Consider the following 2,836-nt stretch of genomic DNA (forward strand, 5'->3'; position numbering starts at 1 on the left):
TGTGGGTATGGAAAATGTACGCATTTGTGATATGAAGTAGTGGGTTGAAATTGTGTCCTAAAAATATTATTAAAAGCACATTAAAACAAAACTGTTCTTCTGTAAATAACAATCCTAATGAAATTTCCTAGATTGGCACCGTAGTTTTACCTTACCGCCAAGGTACGACAAAGGAATTGCACCTGATATTGAAAACTTATAAAATTAAAGCTTTCTATAAGACAGCTAACACTTTAAGGAACGCTTTGGTTAGGACTTCAAATAAAATTCCGTTCACTTTTACTCAAATTTGTGTCTACAGATTAGGTTGTGTTAGCTGTGATGCGTTCTATATTGGAGAGTCTTCCCGTGAGATCTCCACTCGTGCTAACGAAAACTTACACAAAAGACCTAATAATCTTGTAGAATTGGACAATTTACAAGTTAAATCAGCAATAGCAGTACATGCTACTTTGAATAATCAAATCGATGTTAAAAATATCAAATTAATTCACAAAGGCTTTTCCAACTACAAAGAGAGGTGAGTAGCCGAAGCGTTTCACATAATGATAAATCCCTCTGCCCTAAATAGGAAAGAAGGCCTGAATATTTATCCAATCTGGATTGTTTTTCCAGGTGACCATATTTGACTTCATTATTTCTGAATAGACATACATCCTCAACCCACTATTTCATATCACAAATGCGTACATTTTCCATACCCACATGCTGACACATAGATCAATACAGTGACAGGTCATACAAATTCGCCTTGACCAAGAATAACTTGACATTGACATATTCAGACCTATTATGATTTTGATTGTACGAAAAATATTTTGCACTGTTTCCTTTATACTATTTAAACTTGTGTTAATTTAATTTCGGTTATTTATTTACTTTGAAGAAGTGGCTTACATTAGGTCACGAAACGTCAGAAATACAATTTTTCTACTCATTGAGATATAACAAAAATATATTTATTACTAACTTTATACCCAATGCTCAATTTATGTGAAACTATCAAGTCCAACCTTGGTATTGATACATATCACCACTTATTTTCATTGCGTAATCTTTTTTGTAACCGTGATTATTAGTAACCATAGCATTACCTGTTATACTCTGTATAACTTATCTTTTCAACTCGTAAATATGTGCTTATCTTATCCATGTTTAATCACTTAATTTATTTGCTATTCTTCTTATTATGATTTCCGATTTCGTATTGAACATCCATTTCAGCCTCACTAAGGAAAGTAGATCAAGAATCTCTTTACAAATACACTACTCCTTGTAATTGCAAGGTGTTTGTAGTTGGCGAGGCGGGGTAAAATACAATTGTTTTTGCGCACTTAAAATTGTAAACTGATCCGTTATTTTGGTTTGCAAGGTGATAACGTTCTTCTTGCTGTCATTGATTAACAAGTTCCTAGATTGTTTTCAGTTTTTAATTCACCCTTTGAACTTGTTTCATAAGTGAACCAACGATTAATGTATTTTGTTGTTCATCAAAGCATTTATCAATTGTATGATAGCATTTTGTATAATATCAAGATGCTATTTGGTTTTATATATACTGTACAGTATTGTGTAACTCCTAATCTATAAAATTGTTGAAAAAAGTTAAGACAGCTCTTAATTCGTGAATATTGCGTCAACCTGACCTCGCTATAGCTATCACATCAGATTTAAGACCAAGTTCCAACAATGTCTGTAGCGTTGATCTAAGTACTACATAATTATAGTAGCTAAGACGTTTTTGAATTTTATTCAAGCAACGATCTATCGACCTATTATTACTTAGAACTAATTCTAAAAGTTGTTTCGATCCAGAATAGTGTACCACTTACTAACCAAAGTTTATGTCGCTTAGGACCTATTTCGAACTATATTCACAATAAACACTGTCGTGCTGTTTGCAAATATCTAATGGTATAAAAAGTATCTTGTGACAACAAATACTTTTTATTATTTCAGTTTGAAATGGTTTAGGTTATCCTGTTGTTAGTATTTTCGACTGAAATTTAATTAATCCTGGTTGACATATGGGCATCCTATGCTTATTGCCTCGATATAGCCATTATGATACAAGATGATAGACAATAGATCGTATTTGGCTAGCGGTGGGATTCATGATGCTCATTCTGTCCACTGCCAGCCACATTCCATCTATTCTATGGTTTTATTATGTTGATAGGGCCTATAAAAATTAGGTGAAACATTTACAGCTTTTCTAAGTTTTGCTTAATAAATTTTTAACTTTCAGCAAAAATAAAATGAATTTCCTGCAGCTCTGTCTCAAAAAAGCTTTTCTTAACTGTACATAGACTTTATTTCTAATGGAAAAAGAAAACTGGATGTAATTACTTACAAAGAAGGGATCATGTAAAATCACTTGGACAAAAGAGAAAAAAGAAATAGTTAAACAGTTATTTTGTTTAATTTCCAACAAATTGTATTTATAATAAACAAAAAAAAAGAAAGAATCCATCAAAAAATGGGGATGCGGAAGGAGAGGATAATATATCAGCAAGAAGTCATGGATACGCGCGTATAAAGTTACTGAAATTATTAAAATTTTGTTGATGTTTTTAAAGTTCCATAATAAAATAAATCCAAGATTGAGTAGGATCGGATAAATGTGTGAATAAACGTTTGTCTACAGTATTATTTGTTGGATTCAACCAATAATTAAAACAAAAAAAGTGAACATAAAGAAAGACTTAAGATATAAATCATTTTTATTGGTTTATTGTATGTAAATGAAAAGAATATCGTGAATATCTATTTAACAAACTGATAAATGAAAAAGGAAAAAAAACAACTGAAGCAATTCTTTTATTTACTAAGAGAT

This window comes from Schistosoma mansoni, chromosome 3, assembly GCF_000237925.1.
Source record: "Schistosoma mansoni strain Puerto Rico chromosome 3, complete genome".
NCBI lineage: Eukaryota > Metazoa > Platyhelminthes > Trematoda > Strigeidida > Schistosomatidae > Schistosoma > Schistosoma mansoni.